The 18611-nt window shown below is 37.1% G+C and overlaps 1 protein-coding gene and 1 long non-coding RNA gene across 2 annotated transcripts in view; both read right to left on the bottom strand.

Annotated features, from left to right (window-relative positions):
• LOC142351790 (protein cornichon homolog 1-like) overlaps nucleotides 1-18611 on the bottom strand; it is a 460935-nt gene that overhangs the window by 294778 nt on the left and 147546 nt on the right. The gene's annotated exons all lie outside the window — the stretch shown is intronic.
• Nucleotides 16756-17326, bottom strand: LOC142351885 (uncharacterized). Its single transcript, XR_012760974.1, has 2 exons — nucleotides 17169-17326; nucleotides 16756-17092 (listed from the first exon to the last, which is right to left on the bottom strand). It is a non-coding gene; the product is annotated as an uncharacterized LOC142351885 (long non-coding RNA).

Below are 18611 nucleotides of genomic sequence, written 5' to 3'. Positions count from 1 at the left end.
TGAGAATGAGTCTGATCGTAGATCCAACTGTCACTAAGAATTCAAACTTTTGCAGGCCTCTTTGAATGTATGCAGCATAAAACAGACAGAAGGTTTTGAAGAGAGCCTCCAGGTCAAAGAGAACTGTGAACGTGATCTGAAACAAACAGAAAATTATGATAAACATGACGAATAAAACTTAGTTATTTTAGAGAGGTTACCACACATTCACAAATCATTATGTTTACGATTAATTTTACAGAAGTTTTTATGGGATCCTTTCCATTTATTGGAGATTTTCAGCTTGGTAGGACATTTTCAGCATATTAATTTAATAATGTGCCACTAAAATTTTATAATGATTTACAATGCAACAGGCACGTGTTTGGTAATTAGGGGCGAGCGGCGGGGACGGGGGACACACGCAGAAAAGATCCAATACAAAATGGAGGGTTTGCACAGCGTACTGGTTGATTGGCATTGTACCATTGTTATGCAAATATTTTGGAATTAGAATTTGAAACAGTTTTTGAATAAACTTTTCTGATAAATTCAATGTTCCAATTTTTCATTCTTAGAGAAGAATTCGGACAAAGCACAAAATGGAAATATCATTTTAGATCTAAACTGTGAGAATGCGCTTGCAGCGCTCAATTCTCTCTTCATCTGCAAGATTGTAGAGTTTACTAGCTGCTATCATTGCATCAGTCAACAAAGCATAAGAGCAGTCAAATGGAATGCAAAAGATTGTGCTATTCGGAGACAGAGCTCAGGTGCCAGACTTCGACGTTTATTCTCATCCAATGTTACGATTTCCCAAGTCGCAGGACCCACTGCCAAGAATCTCTGTAACAAACTAATGATTCGAATTCTTGACCAACTATTATAGACCAATCTTGACACTTGCTACGCATGAACATAGACAAGTTTTGTCAGCACGTTTGTTTCGTCTGCTATCTGCTATATAGTATTTACGTAGCTACTTTGTAACATCGAAGTCAAATTCATCCAAATTAAACAATTTCGCTGTATTTCATGAAAACGTTGAGACCAAACTCAAATTATCAATGTACAAAATAGAATCACAGCGAAAAGATTAAGGATATAGACTGAGTAAGGCAATTCTCTTAATAATTGTGACCACGGATTAAAACCGTATCCAGTATCAAAGAATACACCAAGTTCTGACCTTGAATACAAACTCGTCCGTTTCAGGTGACACTTTGATGAGCCTGACAACCCTCAATTCTTGGAAATAGGTGAACTGAGTCTCGTAGCACCTGAGAATGAGTCTGATCGTAGATCCAACTGTCACTAAGAATTCAAACTTTTGCAGGCCTCTTTGAATGTATGCAGCATAAAACAGACAGAAGGTTTTGAAGAGAGCCTCCAGGTCAAAGAGAACTGTGAACGTGATCTGAAACAAACAGAAAATTATGATAAACATGACGAATAAAACTTAGTTATTTTAGAGAGGTTACCACACATTCACAAATCATTATGTTTACGATTAATTTTACAGAAGTTTTTATGGGATCCTTTCCATTTATTGGAGATTTTCAGCTTGGTAGGACATTTTCAGCATATTAATTTAATAATGTGCCACTAAAATTTTATAATGATTTACAATGCAACAGGCACGTGTTTGGTAATTAGGGGCGAGCGGCGGGGACGGGGGACACACGCAGAAAAGATCCAATACAAAATGGAGGGTTTGCACAGCGTACTGGTTGATTGGCATTGTACCATTGTTATGCAAATATTTTGGAATTAGAATTTGAAACAGTTTTTGAATAAACTTTTCTGATAAATTCAATGTTCCAATTTTTCATTCTTAGAGAAGAATTCGGACAAAGCACAAAATGGAAATATCATTTTAGATCTAAACTGTGAGAATGCGCTTGCAGCGCTCAATTCTCTCTTCATCTGCAAGATTGTAGAGTTTACTAGCTGCTATCATTGCATCAGTCAACAAAGCATAAGAGCAGTCAAATGGAATGCAAAAGATTGTGCTATTCGGAGACAGAGCTCAGGTGCCAGACTTCGACGTTTATTCTCATCCAATGTTACGATTTCCCAAGTCGCAGGACCCACTGCCAAGAATCTCTGTAACAAACTAATGATTCGAATTCTTGACCAACTATTATAGACCAATCTTGACACTTGCTACGCATGAACATAGACAAGTTTTGTCAGCACGTTTGTTTCGTCTGCTATCTGCTATATAGTATTTACGTAGCTACTTTGTAACATCGAAGTCAAATTCATCCAAATTAAACAATTTCGCTGTATTTCATGAAAACGTTGAGACCAAACTCAAATTATCAATGTACAAAATAGAATCACAGCGAAAAGATTAAGGCTATATACTGAGTAAAGCAATTCTCTTAATAATTGTGACCACGGATTAAAACCGTATCCAGTATCAAAGAACACACCGAGGTCTGACCTTGAATACAAACTTGTCCGTTACAGGTGACATTTTGATGAGCCTGACAAACCTCAGTTCTTGGAAAAAGGTGAAATGAGTCTCGTAGCAACTGAGAATTTGTCTGATCGTAGATCTGACTTCCACTAAGAGTTCAAAATTATACAGGCTTCTTTGAATGTATGAAGCATAACACAGACAGAAGATTTTGAAGAGAGCCTCCAGGTCAAAGAGAACTGTGAACATGATCTGAAACAAACAGAAAAGTTTGATAAACATGACGATTGATATTTAGTTATTCTAATGGAAATATCACACATTCACAAACCATTGTTTACGATTAATTTTAAAGAAGTTTTTATGGGATTCATTTTCAGCTGGCTGGGATATTTTCAGCATATTAATTTTATAATGTGCGTGATACCTCAGACTGTGGAAGTACGTATATGAGCCACAAATCCGCTTTATAATGTTAGAACTAGATTCGAGGTATGAATACAAGCTTTTACTAATTAGTGGGATTACCACTTTTAGTTTTGCTTAGCATTAGAGTTACGATCGTAGTCGAAATCTGCTGACGTGGAAATCCTCCTCGAATCCAATAGGATTCTTCTGATTGCAAAACTAAGTAGATTGAGAACAACTGAATTGAGGTGAAGAAAGTTACGGGAATGAAATATAATTAAAAGTGGGCGATGTGAACAAAACTGAAAAGTTGACTTATTAGTCGCCGGCAAATTTAACATATGTGAACTATGACCTTTAGTCAGACAAGGGCAAACCTAAAGTGATACTATACTTAAAACAACAGAATGTGAACTTAATATGGTGCAACCGTACCACATATCCTCGATTCTAATTAAATTTTAAACTGCAACAGTGTAAAATTTGTGATATTAATAACATATGTACTGGTTAGTATAATTAGTAATTTAATGAGAGCAGCAACAACCACCAGAAAATTAAAGTGGAATTGGGGGGCTAATGCTAGCAAAAGTACCTTACGTGTAAATCCTTTACATTTATGTTTGAACGTAAATACAAAGAACAAATTATTGCACAATTGTGGTGCGAATCCCTAACAGACTGAATGGTTAAAATTTACTGCTGAAAAACCAAATTTAATTTAGTGATTGTAAACTTAACACGTTCACAAATAAATAAAGACCTTAAACAGAACATCTGCACAATGATTCTGCGAATCCAGATTTACATTAAATAACTTCTAATTCAATGAAACAAATTTGAATTGCAATGAAGGAATTAGTTTTTTTGGGCGTCAAAGACGCTCATGCTAATCTCTCTAGCATAATCTTCGTAATCGTAACTCTCCGGAAACCATGTTCCAACAGGAAGATGTGCAGGAGGACTCACTACTGGTAGCTCAAAATCTGTCTCTGTTGCAGGAGGCTGTGACGCCTCTTCCCGGATTATTATGGTTTCAATAACTGGGTTTGCGATCTTTTGTCTTTTGGGTGCAGGGGCAGAGTCATCGCCAATGGAACAGACTGAGTTCTCGAAACCAAAATAATCTGGAAATCTTCGATTTTTTTTTTGGTTTTCCATGTAGACGGCGAAGCGGTTGACGAGGTGATTGGCAGCAACAGAGGATGCATTGGATGTATTTAAAGTGGTGGATGATTTTCTTGAGCGATTACTTCCCGGTTGTGGCTTCTTTTGTTTGCGCGAAGACATGGCCTTCGATATATTGCTATTGGCCGATGAAACTCCTGAGGCCGCATCAGACTGGGTAGGTCTATGGCAAATTTTGATTTCCCCACGATGCTTCTTTTTAAGGTCCTTTGTGTGTTGGGCAATTTTTTCTTCCGTGGTCTTCTCATAGGGAAGAGGACGTCTTTGAACGTATTGCCATAGCTCTGTATTACGTTCAGCGCGAGTGCCGAATTTGACAATATCGCTGTTCCTCACACGTACTTCAGGGACTCCGGGTTCCTTAATGACTGTTGTCGTGTCAGATGTTCTGACAACCGTACTGCCCGGGGCCAATGTTTCCCATAGGCAACGAAGATCTCTCTTGGACCTCTTGGACACCTTGCGTGCAGGTTTGATTTCCAGCAACTTTTCCTACCGCGGAATTGGGTTATTGAGTTTTGGATGCATGATGAACCGGGATACCGATCTGTTGGTGTGTCCATTATATCTACGCCCAGCATCCACTTGAGCCTTTTGCATCGCCTCTTCGATTAGTATGTCGCTGCGGTCACCGGTCACCCATCCGTTTTCATCAAGGTAGTCCTCCACAGGAACAGTATCAGCGTCTAAATAGTGGTGAAGAATGTTTTCATATGATGAATTTGATGGTTTTGGTTTTGTGCTAATATTACTAAGTGGTGTATTTGGCTTCCGTCCAAAATGTGCTTGGAAAGGTGGTACATTTTCTGTCCTTTGTTTGCATATACATAATTAATAGACAACTGACTTTATTGCTTCTTTAATTGTGAATGTGTTATTTCTACTATCTAATTTCATGCAGCTTAAGCGTCGTTTAATAGTTTGTATCAAGCGCTCTACTAATCCAATAGCTCTATGGTCATTAGCAGGAGCGGTGATTATGTTAATATTATGTTGTTTGCAGAACTTCTTAACTTTATATCCAATCAAACAACGTGCTTGATCTAACCTAAAGTTTTTCGGGGAACACCGTGTGTTCGAATGTATTCATCTAAAACTTTTATTACATTAGGTCCGTTAGCTTTATCAATTACTTCTACAGTAGGATATTTGGAAAAAAGGTCAATGCATGCAAGAAAATGAAAATCTTTATCTTTTTTATTTGTAATGGGGCCGCCGAAATCAATTTGTATGTCTTCAGTAGGTTCTGAACAATTTAATAAAGGCTTCCGTTTCGCCGCCGGTACAACGGGTTTGAGGTTCTTACCAATATCAGTACAAGGCTTGCACTGGGCAGCCTTGTTGAGAATTTCACGGTGCATATACGGCCAGAACGTATACTGTCCAAGGGTTATCATCCCCCAACTGCCAGGGTGCGTTAGATGTAGACTTTCGAGCACTGCATCTTGGATGGAGTGTGGAATTGCCACACGTTCGTCCACACATACACAACTTGACCGTACGTGCAAGTCCTAAGTAGGAAAACAAGTAGGGTTTCAACTCCCTACACCGTTGTGAATAATTTCGTAAGATGCAGTCTCGCACTTCTTTAAGGACCGCATCCTTACTGGTGAGGACGGCCAAGAATCCTTTAGTAAATAACTGCGTGATGTTATTTTCGAACACTTCCTCCTTCGACAGTTCCAGGTTGGGGGAGTTTTGACCGTTATTTGAAGAGTGAATGAAGTTCACGGCGGAGTTTGGTGTCGACTGGAACGTGACCCTGCTGTGGGTAGGGGGGGTTTGTGGGTTTGACTTTGGGCTGTTCAATTTAATTGAGAGTTTGGATGAATGTGTGTTGAGTTTGCCTTATTTTTAAATAGCGGCTGGATTTGACTTGAGTGTGAATTTGAATTTGTATTGGAATAGCTTTGAGCTGCGTTTGCAGAGTTCTCGAGAAGCAACTGAGTGGTATTACAATTAATGGCAGAAAGCAAATTAGAAAAGTTTGTTGGGTGAGGATGTGAGGCACGTGTGGAATGTGTGTGATTGACGCTGCAAAAGGGCTGTGATTGACAGTTTTGCTGTGTGGCATTTACATAAACTGCTGCAATAGCATCACGAAAGCGGCTAATTGTTGCTACCGCAAATTCCTCATCGTATTTGTTTGTAACTTTTGCTTCTTGATTTAGTTGGCGGGAAATATAATCTACCAGCCCCATTTTTGCGCCTGGTATGTGTTCAATGTTAAAATCAAAGGGTAAAAGACGATCTACCAAACGGGTTAAACGACTATTATATGATTTGTTAGACCGGTGTTCTTGCTTAATTGAAAGTAGTGCTCGATGATCTGTGATGATTGTGAATGATTTGCCAAATAAGTAAAATTTGAAGTATTCTACGGACCACACAACCCCTAATAATTCTAGTTCCTTTACACTAACGTTCCTCGTTTGAGCTGAGGAAACGAGACGCGAATGCAACTGTATGCCAACCTGTCGGTGAACGTTGTTCTAATGCTGCTCCTAATCCCGCTCTAGATGCGTCGCATTTGATTCGGGTTTCCAAGTGTGGATTATAATGTGTATTTTCTGTTGCATTTGCTACTTTATTTTTATTTGATTTGAAGTGATTTTCATGTTCATCATTCCAGACAAATTTTGTGTTCTTTTTAAGTAATGGCCGAAGTGGGTGACATAATTGTGATAAATTAGGAATGAATTTTCCTAGATTATGTACGGAACCTAGAAATGAGCGTAATTGTTTTAGATTTTTAGGTGTTGATAAATTTAAAATTGCTGCTGTTTTTGATTCAAGTGGTGCGGTTCCTGACTGAGTATATTTGTGTCCTAACCATTCAATTTTGGTTTTAGCGAAATGACATTTAGGTAAATTTATTCTTAATTTGTCATCATTCAATTTTTTAAACAGTTGTAGACTAGCTTTAAGTGGTCTTCTTTAGAACCACGACTAACTATTTTAATATCGTCCAAGAAACAATGGGTATTCTTAAGTCCAACTAATGTATAATCCATTACTTCTTGGAATGCTGCTGGCATGTCAGTTAGTCCGTAGAAACCGGTAATGGAACGATATGTACCGGTTCCCTCACTGCAAATAATATTAAAGTTGCAATGCCGGGCCGTTTCCGGGTCTAATTTAAGTTGACTGTATCCGTTCTTCAAATCCAGTGTAGAAAAATATGCTGTTTCCTGTGATGCAGTTGTATTTTAATTTTGTTGAATCGTGTCAATTAAATTATATATATTCGGCATTTGATATTTGTTTTATGGATAGATTTATTCAAAATTTTGGAATCTAAAGCCAGTTTAACTGTTTTATCTCTTTTAACCGTGATAACTATAAGTGAAACGAAATTTTTATCTGAACAACTGTTTAATTTTATGATGTGTCTTTTGTCAAGAAAGTTTTTAAGTTCCGCAATAACTAGTGGTTGTAAATCAATTGAGACCGTCCGTCCTTTTTGATGTGTAGGTGTAAAATGTTTATGAAATGTCGATTTAACTGAATGTTTCAAAGATTTACCGATTCTTGTGATAAGACCGGGAAAATCAAATGCAATCTGTTTCCTGATTAAGCATTGGTTTCGATCAACATTTGCGATTTGTTTCAATTGGGTAAGAGAGAAGCCTAGCTTTGGGAAGAAGTCTCGTCCGATGATGGGTCTATGACCATCTTCCACCACTGTCACATCAACGGCCGCAGCCACCCAATAATTACACTTGATTGATGTATTAATCACTCCAATGATCTTGATTATATCATTAGAGAAGGTTTTTAGGTCATGCATCTCCGGTGACTGTACCCAATAGTTTTCCTTACACTCCGACACCACAGTGTTTGCGAGCCTTCTATTGATTATAGTGCACACGCTCCCCGAATCCACCAAAGCCTTTGTCTGGGTATTCCCGACAATGGGTCTATGACCATCTTCCACCACTGTCACATCAACGGCCGCAGCTACCCAATAATTACACTTGATTGATGTATTAATCACTCCAATGATCTTGATTATATCATTAGAGAAGGTTTTTAGGTCATGCATCTCCGGTGACTGTACCCAATAGTTTTCCTTACACTCCGACACCACAGTGTTTGCGAGCCTTCTATTGATTATAGTGCACACGCTCCCCGAATCCACCAAAGCCTTTGTCTGGGTATTCCCGACACAAATGTCTAATTTCACCGGTTCCACCTTTCGAGTGTCGTCATTAATTGAAATTGTAGCAGCACAATTATCTTCATAGTCGTCGTAGATCGAATCGTAGTTTGTGTCGTAGATACCTTGTTTTTGGAGTAATCTATCTATATGGTTGACTTGCTCTGCCGCTGTTGCTGAATTACCCACTGCGGCTGCCTCGGAGATAGAATCATCTACATTGTTTACTCTGGGTTTCGGTTTGTATGGTTGTTTAGGTTTTCGACAAACTTTCGCGAAATGATTAGCAATACCACAATTTTTTCAATTCTTCCCACGGACAAGGCAATTTTGACGATGTGTGGTTGATTCTCCATAACCACAGTTTGGACAAATTGTAGGTTTTGCGAATTGACTAGTTGATGGACGTGATATATTACAAGATCCTTTTACATTGTTCACTGATGCACTTGTAATCTCGTTCGTAGTTGTCTGAGCAGAGGCCCAGATATTTTTAACTGGTTTTGTTTGCCCATTTCAATTTTAATGGCAACTTCTAGTGCCTTTTTAGCTGTTCTCGTTTCCTTTAGCAATTCCCTTTGGATTTCGCCATCTTGCATGTTTGCTATGAAGACGTCACGAATGATTGATTCTTCATGGCTTCCTAAATCGCAATTCAAAGACAGTTCCCGAAGGCAACCGTAGAACTTTTCCACTGGTTCTCCCTTCAGTTGTTTTCTGGTGAGGAAGGTATACCGGTCAAAGGTGATATTGCGTTGTTTAGTAAACACTTTATCAAGGCTTTACCAAAGATCTTTTGTTGTTACCCGATCAATTTGGATAGTCGGTTCTTGAGAACTAAATATTCGTCTACCTCCATCCCCAGGCTGAAATAAGTCAGAGAGACAGCTTTGCTATCGCAATACTGCCATGGTTTGTCACCACACAATATACCTACGAGTTCTATCTTCTGACAACGATTTAGCCAGGAGTTCTTAAGTTGCTCGTTTCGGGTTTTTCGGTCTCTCTCACTCTGTGATGTGCTGTTTTCAACATTATCCTGGTATATAAGTTCAAGAGGTAGGGTGACTTTATTTGGGGGGTCTTCGCGTAAAGTGTCAATTGAAATGCCGTCTTTTGCCATGATAGCCAACTTCAACATTTTCCGCCAGCGATCCCATCTCAAATGTGGTTCTAGTGTTGGTTTCTCCCAAAAGTGTTCGATTCCAAAGACTGAGCGTTTTTTGCCATGTGACTGCGCCATGTGATACCTCTGACTGTGGAGGTACGTATATGAGCCACAAATCCGCTTTATAACTTTAGAACTGGATTCGAGGTACGAATACAAGCTTTTACTAATTAGTGGGATTACCACTTTTAGTTTTGCTTAGCAACAGAGTTACAATCTTTGTCGAAATCTGCTGACGTGGAAATCCTCCTCAAATACAATAGGATTCTTCTGATTGCAAAACTAAGTAGATTGAGAACAACTGAATTGAGATGAAGAAAATTACGGGAATGAAATAAAATTAAAAGTGGGTGACGTGAACAAAACTGAAAAGTTGACTTACTAGTCGGCCGCAAACTTAACATATGTGAACGATGACTTTTAGTCAGACAAGGGCAAACTTAAAGTGATACTATACTTAAGCAACAGAACATGAACTTAATATGGTACAACCGTACCACAAGGTGACAGGTTAATTTTATGATGATTTACAATGCAATGACACGTGTTTGGTAACTAGGGACGAGGGGTGTGGAGGGGGGACACACGCAGAAAAGATTCAATACAAGGGGAGGGTTTTCATAGCGTACGGGTTGACTGGCATTGTACCATCGTTATGCAAATATTTTGGAATTAGAATTTGAAATAATTTTTGAATAAACTTTTCTGATAAATTCAATGTTCCAATTTTTCAGCCTTAGAGAAGAATTCGGACAAAGCATAAAGTGGCAATATCATTTTAGATCTCAACTGTGAGGAATAGAGAATGCGCTTGCAGCGCTCAATTCCCTCATCATCTGCAAGATTGTAGTGTTTACTAGCTGCTATCATTGCATCAGTCAAGACAGGCATAAGAGCAGTCAGATGGAATGCAGAGGATTGCGCTATTCGGAGACAGAGCTCAGGTGCGAGACTTCGACGTTTATTCTCATCCACTGTTACGATTTCCCAAGTCGCAGGACCCACTGCCAAGAATCTCTGCAACAAAACTATTGATTTGAATTCTTGACCAACAATTATTGACCAATCTTGACACTTGCTACGCATGAACATAGACAAGTTTTGCCAGCGCGTTTGTTTCGTCTGCTATCTGCTATATAGTATTTACGTAGCTACTGTGTAACATCGAAGTCAAATTCATCCAAATTAAACAATTTCACTGTATTTGATGAAAGCGTTGACACCATCCTCAAATTATCAATGTTCAAAATGGAATCTCAGCGAAAAGATTAAGGCTATAAAATGAAAAAGGCAAGTTTCTTAATAAATTGCAATCATGGATTAAAATTGTATCCAGTATCAAAAAATACACCAAGTTCTGACTTTGAATACAAAATTGTGCGTTACAGGTGACATTTGGATGAGCCTGACAACCCTCAGTTCTTGGAAATAGGCGAACTGAGTCTCATAGCAACTGAGAATGAGTCTGATCGTAGATCTGACTGCCACTAAGAGTTCAAATTTATGCAGGCCTCTTTGAATGTATGCAGCATAACACAGACAGAAGTATTCGAAGTGAGCCTCCAGGTCAAAGAGAACTTTGAAAATGATCTGAAACAAACAGAAAGCTTTGATATACATGACGATTAAAAATTAGTTATTTTAAAATAGTTATCACACATTAACAAATCATTGTTTACGCTTAATTTTACGGAAGTTTTTATGCGATCCTTTTCATTTATGGGACATTTTCAGCTTGGTGGGATATTTTCAGCATATTAATTTAATAATGTGCCACTATAATTTTATAATGATTTACAATGCAATGGCACGTGTTTGGTAATTAGGGGCGAGGGGCGTGGGGGGGGGTGACACACGCAGAAAAGATCCAATACGAGGGGAGGGTTTGCATAGCTCAATGTTCCAATTTTTCAACCTTAGAGAAGAATTCAAATGTCAGAAAGCGTATGATTTCCTAAGTCGCAGGACCCACTGCCGAGAGTCTCTGCAACAAATCTAATGATTTGAAACCTTGACCAACTATTAAACTACGTTTAAATAAAAAATATCAAAAAACTACCAGTTCTTTTCCCATTAAAGAACTTTTAGTTGGCGATTTTAGATTCAAAATTACATGTGGTTAAATATAAATAAACTTTTAAGCCTCCATTAGCTCAGATTTGATTGTCAATGAGCTCAATGCTGGTTAAATAATTCCTCCACCATGACAGACTGTACCTGAAATAAACCTAATTAAAACAGAGCTGGATAAGCTACATTACAAAATCACCCAATGTCATATAACCCAATTTGTTCCCTTTGTTGATCTTAGCGTTCAATAATCGGACTAAAAACTAACAGTTGATACTGCAAGCATATTTTTTTATCATATTTGACCGGATAATTTGATCGCATGTTAGGCTGTTAGAGACGTGATAAATAAAATTTATTTTGTGTAGGATAAAAATAAAAAAATACAAGAAGTTAGAGATTGAACTTCAAAAACTGTAATTCTTTCATTACCATTACTCCTGTCATAAATTTCACAATTTGTTGTAATTTCAGTATGGAGGAAGCAGAAATTATTCGAAAAAGTGTTGCCAAAAACCAAATGATGTAAATTGTTTTAGTGAACCACGACAGTCATGGGTAGTATTTGTGTAATAAGTCTGTAGAAATATCAAACACTGTGGGATAAATTTGCATTTTTGTAGTTCTTCAATGTTTAATAATGCTTATTTATAGTTATTATTTTTTATTTATTTTTATTTATAGTTGTATTGCTTATTTATAGTTGTATTTACTAGCTGCTATCATTGCATCTGTCAACACCAGCATAGGAGCAGTCAATTGGAATGCAGACGATTGTGCTATTCGCAGACAGAGCTCAGGCACCAGACTTCGACGTCTATTCTCGTCCACTGTTATTATTTCCTGAGTCGCAGGACCCACTGCAGAGAATCTCTGCAACAAAACTAATGATTTGAATTTTTGACCAACTATTAAACTACTTTTAAAAACAAAGTATAAAAAAACCAGTTCTTTGCCCTTTAAAGAATTTTTAGTTGGTTATTTCAGATTCAAAATTACATTTAGTTAAAAATGAATATATTTTTCTAAGCCTCCATTTGCTCAGATTTGATTGTCAATGAGCTCAATGCCGGTTACATAATTCCTCAACCATGACACACTGTTCTTGAAATAAACATCTGATTAAAAAAGAGCTAGATAAGTTACACTACAAATCACCCATTGTCATAATACCCAATTTTTTTTCCTTTGTTGGTCTTAGAGTTCAATAATCCGATTAAAAACTAACAGTTGGTTTTTAAATCGTATTTTTATCATATTTAACCGGATAATCTGATCCCATCTTAGGCTGTTATGAACGGGATAAATGAATTTCATTTTGTGTAGCTATTCAATTAACTATTCGAACAATTCTAACAAAACTGTCAAAGAACAACGAACAATCTTTGTACAAAGTAATCGACAAAGCAAAAATCAAGCATATTTATTTTAAACTGGCAATGTTAAATTTAAAGCATCATAGGCGAAACTATGCGCATGACTTCGTTTAATATAGTTTCTGCTCATTTTGCGTAGCGCGATAAGTGTACCCCATCGCAAAAATCTTCGGCTTGGAGCTCGGCAGGCTTTGCAATTATTATGTGGTGCTTCTTTAACTGCTTCGTCAATCTAGCATTGTAGTAGTCCACGTCCTTCCAATTTTTCAGACACGGGATCACATCGGCAACTAGGACGATCCGATTCTGTTCTACACAAAAAATGTAGCAACTCTTTAGATCGTTAATGCTTCAGTTATCGTGCTTTCTGCAGGCATTCCGGAGACAGAGCTCAGACACCAAAATTTGATTTCAATTCTCATCCACTGTTACGATTTCCCAATTCGCATGACGCACTGCCGAGAATCTCTGCAACAAAACTAATGATTTGAATTTTTGACCAACTAATAAACTACATTTAAAAAACAAGTATCAAAAACTACCAGTTCTTTGCCCTTTAAAGAACTTTTAGTTGGCGATTTTAGATTCAAAATTACAAGTAGTTAAATATAAATAACTTTTAAACCTCCATTAGCTCAGATTTGGTTGTCAATGAGTTCAATGCCGGTTACATAATTCCTCAACCATGACACACTGTTCCTGAAATAAACATCTGATTAAAAAAGAGCTAGATAAGTTACACTACAAATCACCCATTGTCATAATACCTAATTTGTTCGCTTTGTTGATCTTAGCGTTCAATAATCCGATTAAAAACTAACAGGTGATATTGCAACCATATTTTTATCATATTTAACCGGATAATTTGATCCCATCTTAAGCTGTTATAAACGTGATAAAAATTGTTATATTTTGTGTAGGATGAAAAATTGAAAAACACGAGATGTTATAGGATGAGCTTCAAAAACTTAATTCTTTCATTACTCTTGTCATAAATTTCACAAATTGTAGTTAATTCAGTATGGAGGAAGTGGAAATCTTTCAAAAAAGTATTGCCAAAAACCAAATGTTATAAATTGTTTTAGTGAACCAAGACAGTCAGGGTCAGTGTTTGTGTAATAAGTCTGTACAAACATCAAGCATTGAGGGATTGCATATTTAAAGTTTTTCAATGTTTAATAATGCTTAATTTTAGTTATTGTAGCTAATATCAATTTTTTACCTATGATTTGACCTCTCAATTTTTCGCTATAAGCGTGTTTCTTGGAACACATCAGTAATGAACAAATCTATTCCGTTCACCGATCGTTCATTTTCTATCCATTCAATGTCACCAATAAGTTTTTCGCTCCGGGTTTGACAAGGTAGCCACCCGAAAAAAATTATGCAATTGAGTATTGTCAAAACTTGCTTTTCATAATTTTTAATCTATAAAAATCACTAAAGGGAATGGTTAACAATCCTTACAGCCGGCAAATAACTGATTTTTAACAAATCTTCAAAAAGCAAGCATTTGCATTTGCGTTATTTTTTCTCACCTCGCGAATGGTGCTAGACAAAATTTGAATAGGTCAATTAACTGTAGTAAATAACTTTAAGGGTTAAAGAAGGATAAAATTGGATTCACAGTACAAAGGAGAAAAAAGAAGTTTAACATTTTTTGACTGAGAAACGATGATAATTACTTTCTGAACAGTGAGCATATCACACCCAATAGTTACCCACTAAGAACAAATCGTGCGTCCAAGGAAATGAGAATCTGTTCCAACTCTAACCCTATTTGCAAATGGAACTTAAAAATTTGTTCAGCAATCATCTAGATTTTTAATTATCCAGAAATAACACTTCTATTGAATTTTACTTAGAACGCATAACACAAATTGTCAGTCAGATTTAAAAGTGAAGGCAGATGTTGATTGATTGATAGAGGCAAGTCTTGCCTGCTCAAATGATTAATCAGACGATTGACCAAAAAAACCTATAAAAATTATTAAATTACATCATTCACGCAAATTCAGCTCCCGAGTGGTGGAAACTTAAGTCTATGATTTCTTATTCATGGACCCTGATCAAATGGTCCAACAAAAATGGGGAAGACGAAAAAAATAAAGAAAATAACTTGAAAAATTTCGAAAACTAGTACTTTTCTTGAGAACAATTGCATTAAGACCTCGCGATAGTTCGTTTCTTGGATTGGTGAAAGACAAAAACAACAGCAGAAACCCAGATCAGCAAATACAGTAAAATTTTAGTTTAATAATAAAACGCATATAACAATAAAACCAGAGATAAGCATAAGCAAGGTAACAAAAAAACTTATTAAAAGCACACTAGACAATGGCAACAGGCAAAACTCCTCAAAACCAGTCAGTTATTCCTCAAAGCAGAGAAGTGTATGATAAACACTTGTTTTCACATGCCCCATTTACTATCACTTTTATCAATGAAGCTCCATCTAAAAACATAGCTAAAGAATTCCGAGAATAACTTGAAGAGACGCCTTCAACAAAAAACCTATATACTTAAATATGACTTGATTTTAAAAGTAGAAAATCTAAAGAAATCTTCACACAGAACAATTGCAAATAACACTGATACTCCTTTTCTCAAGGAATTCAGAATATTAGTTTACAGTAGCAATACTAAGAAGCCTGCCTTAACAAGCACCAGGTCTTCTAGAAGACAAATAGAGAAAAGTGATAAAACTTAGTAACATTTTCTCAGAATTTTCACAACCAACAGAAGACTCCTTTATACCAAACCTGCAATCAATTGGTAGTTTTAAATGACTGTGACCTATGAGCTTCATAATCTAGAATATTTGCAATTAAAAAAAGTAGCCCAAAAATTGCTCAACTACTCACAAATGAGACACAAATCAAAAACAACCAAATCAGACACAAATCAAAAACAACCAAATAAGCCTAAAAAAGTTTATAAAGCGGTTTCAAAACAACCTTATTACCGCTATAGCAAAAACATAGTTTCACCAAAAAAACTTGACACACAAACATCGTCCGGCGAATGGCTCTCAAACGACTGGCGTGCATTAGTGGTTGAGTGGAGTGAGGGGGGTCTTCCAAAAATTGAAACAGAAATAAGATACAGATCGACCACCAATCCTCTTTGGGTTAGATTCGGATGGTCAATTTTTTGACACATACAGTCTATAAGTAAAAAGCCCTAAAAGAGTTTTCAAAATTGATATTGGAAATCAAAAACTCCAGACTAATATTCAAGAATTAGGGTTTACAAGTTTGGTGGCACTACTTATATGCGCACTATATTGATCTTAAATAAGTTTGGAAATTATTGACCTAAAAGCCGAACAAATGAGGTCACGCACACAAGCAGTTTGAAGTCAGTGAATTTTGAAAAAATCAATTGCAAGAACTCGATGTGATGAAAAGCACCAGGAAAAGAAGAAATAAAAATAGTTTAGAACAATGAAAAAGTCGCGCAAAGAATCATCATGAAAATCAATGTGAGGAAAACCACTAAATCAAACTGAATCAAACTGAAATAACCACTTGCGAAAAAAAATTAGTTCAAACAATAAACGAGGCCTAGAAAAAACTATGAATGGATTGGGAAAACCATTTAGTGAATGGATTGGGAAAACCATTTAGAAAGTCCGATCCAAAACATTGAAAAAACAGTGAAAAATCAAAGTAAAATTCCAGCATGAGAACAAAAAACCACCAGCGAGAAAGCGAATTTTTGTTCAAACACCGTTTTCTCATTCTACTTTAAAATTAGAGTAAAAACTCACGCCGCCGCGAAACCACTCGCTTTTTCGCTCTACTTCCTGATTTAACATGACCAAAATCACTACTCCAATTTGACTACAAAACTCATGAAAATATGTAAACAGACCTTAAAGACAGCGCCAGCGCCACAATACAATTTAAATTCTTTTGAATTTTAAAAACCGCGATGTCCCCAATAATAGCCACTATCGCATCGCGGCTATTAATAACATTATACAAGCATGTATTATTACATTTAGTTGTATACACTTAGTTACTGAATTTTTTTATGAGTTTTCGACAGGGGATGCGTTTCTACATTCTCTCGCCAGTTACACAAATTTTCATATCGCTGCATATTGATCCCTCATCGCAATCGGCGTCTTCCATGCATCCGAACTGTCTCCTGATTGCAGCAGCTCCTCGGCGTTTGACGCAAATCTTCCTCGGGTTGCACGACTTCCCGGGCTTACAATCTTCATCTGTCATACAACCTGTCTTCCCTGTTGCTTCTATAGAGGTCAAAAGGACAATGGCCATGCATACAATTGCAACTGCGAATTTTAAAACCTAAAATCACCTAAGCCTTAAGAACTTTTAATGAGCTATAATTTCCATTTTCTATTACAGATCCAAAATAACTTACCATTTTCAATTCTTAAAAGGAATTTTTCTGTCAAAAGAAAACCGTCGGATAACAATCTCACAATCTCTGCTGGTCTAGAAGCTACTTAATGCTGACAAACAATTTCTCAGAATGATGAATTCTTGGAAAGGCAGACGCTGATGCGTTGTTACCCGCGTATTTTTACCCGCAAGACGATTAATTTCTCGTGGTGAGTAAGTATCAATTAACAAAGTATCAGGTGACTTCTGCTGTAATAGGTCTGTAATAGGTGAAATTCTGATGCATAGGTTACGTGACTCTGATGAAGTCACTGAAATATCAATGCAACATTATCAATGCAATCTTTTCAGTTTGTGCCCCCAATACGTTATGCTCCCCCTTTACAGAGCATGTGTCATTACATGGTAAATCATTATGTAAAATACGGCATGTGCGTCTGGGGGATGAAAATAATATGCACCCACTAAGTTGGGGGGTGGGGGTGCTACAAACGGAAAAGATCCCTAACCCGGGTTGAACACCATGAAAGAATCTTAGTACTATGTCATATATCATTCTTGGTAATCATACTAAGTCATATTTGGTTTTATGGAATACTAAAGCAAACCTACTAAGATCGACAATGGGGATCTTTTCCGTTTGTGCCCCCCCCCCCCCCCCCCCTCCCAGCTTAGTGGGTGCATATTATTTGAATCCCCCAGACGCACGTGCAATAACTTTACACAAAGATTTACTATGTAATGACACGTGCTCTGTAACTGGGGGGCGCATAGCGTACTGGGGGGGGGGGGGGGGGGGGCACAACTGGAAAATATCCGAAAATGGTTTCTTAGTAAAAAGATCATAAAAATTCTGGAAACACTGTCCTGGTTTCAAAAACACCAAAAAAGTATTTTCATTTCTTAGTAGTCATATATGGAAAATTTATGTCCACAAAATTTCATCATAGGCAGTATAACGTAATCAGGCAGTTCACATTTTTTTGTCGCAGAAAAGCTACGAAGTTTTTATGAGAAATAAAGTAAGATAAACTAATTTTCTTTATTCAGCATTCCCGGGTCGAGGGAAAATTGGAAAATTATGTAAGATAAACGGGATCTATTCTGTTTTGCCCCCCCCCCCCAGCTTAGTGAGCATAAATCTTTTATGACCCTCAGGGATACGTGCTATTTTCTTACGTAGTAATGTGCTATGTAACAACATATAGTTTGTAACAGGAGGTCATAAAAAACACGGAGGGGGGGGGGGGGGGGCGAAACAGAATAGATAAGCAGTGGAAAGTTTTCACCGCGTATCTTTCATAATTTTGCGTTGAATGGCGTTGACACCTCGGCCCGGGTTAGATCAATCCCAACTACATCAATACATCTCTGCGAAGTCTAGTTCTTCTACTCCATGCGAAACATATTTGTGTACCGGTATCCCCTAATAGCCAAAAGGTAAAATTAAAGACAAATTTTG

The sequence above is a fragment of the Convolutriloba macropyga genome, chromosome 13, assembly GCF_964194025.1.
Source record: "Convolutriloba macropyga chromosome 13, txConMacr16.3, whole genome shotgun sequence".
Classification (NCBI taxonomy): Eukaryota; Metazoa; Xenacoelomorpha; order Acoela; family Convolutidae; genus Convolutriloba; species Convolutriloba macropyga.
This window is presented reverse-complemented; position numbering and strand designations above follow the sequence as displayed.